General features: G+C 26.6%; 1 long non-coding RNA gene across 1 annotated transcript in view; it reads right to left on the reverse strand.

Annotated features, from left to right (window-relative positions):
• Positions 1–715, reverse strand: part of LOC110270476 — a 22230-nt gene that overhangs the window by 7835 nt on the left and 13680 nt on the right. The window lies entirely within an intron of this gene.

The raw sequence follows: 715 nt of genomic DNA on the forward strand, positions 1-715 counted from the left end.
TCTTTAGCAGTATCATCAAATATTAAATTATTATTTTATATTTCTTGAAATAAATATGAGAATATATTATTTCCAAGTAAAAAAGTATATTAAATACTCTCTGTTTAAAGTTTCAATTTTGCGTTTCTGCTAACATTAATAACATTTTTCTCTTCCAAACATACACTTTTGAACAGGTATCTTCTTTTTTCTCTTCTAAAATTAATAACATTTTTCTCTTCCAAACATACACTTTTTAACAGGTATCTTCTTTTATCTCTTCTACCAATTCGCCAAGACAAGCTCACAACAACGGCCACAGCACACTACCTAAGCAATCCAACTTCAATAAGATGTCTACTGAACCCACTGACAATACAATAATGTATCACGCATTTCTAATTGGAAATTAAATAGTACTATTCAAACTTTAGCACTTATTAAGAAACCTGGAGAAGAAAAGATTTAGATATGAATCTTATGGTTTAAAATTTTTGTACAACCTTATCATATATTATTAAAATTTATATTTACTTAACCAATTTGAATTGACTTAATAATTAGTTCACTAATACATTTAAACAAATATTAGATTATTCGAATCATATCTTGCATACAGTAATTTATTAGACAAATAGAGCTTCAATCCACTAGATAAGGATATACCATTGGAACTGAAGAAAAAATCATGTTTACTTTCTTTGAAAATGAAAAAATAAGTGCTAGACACCATCAG

The sequence above is a fragment of the Arachis ipaensis genome, chromosome B01 (genome assembly GCF_000816755.2).
Source record: "Arachis ipaensis cultivar K30076 chromosome B01, Araip1.1, whole genome shotgun sequence".
Taxonomy (NCBI): domain Eukaryota; kingdom Viridiplantae; phylum Streptophyta; class Magnoliopsida; order Fabales; family Fabaceae; genus Arachis; species Arachis ipaensis.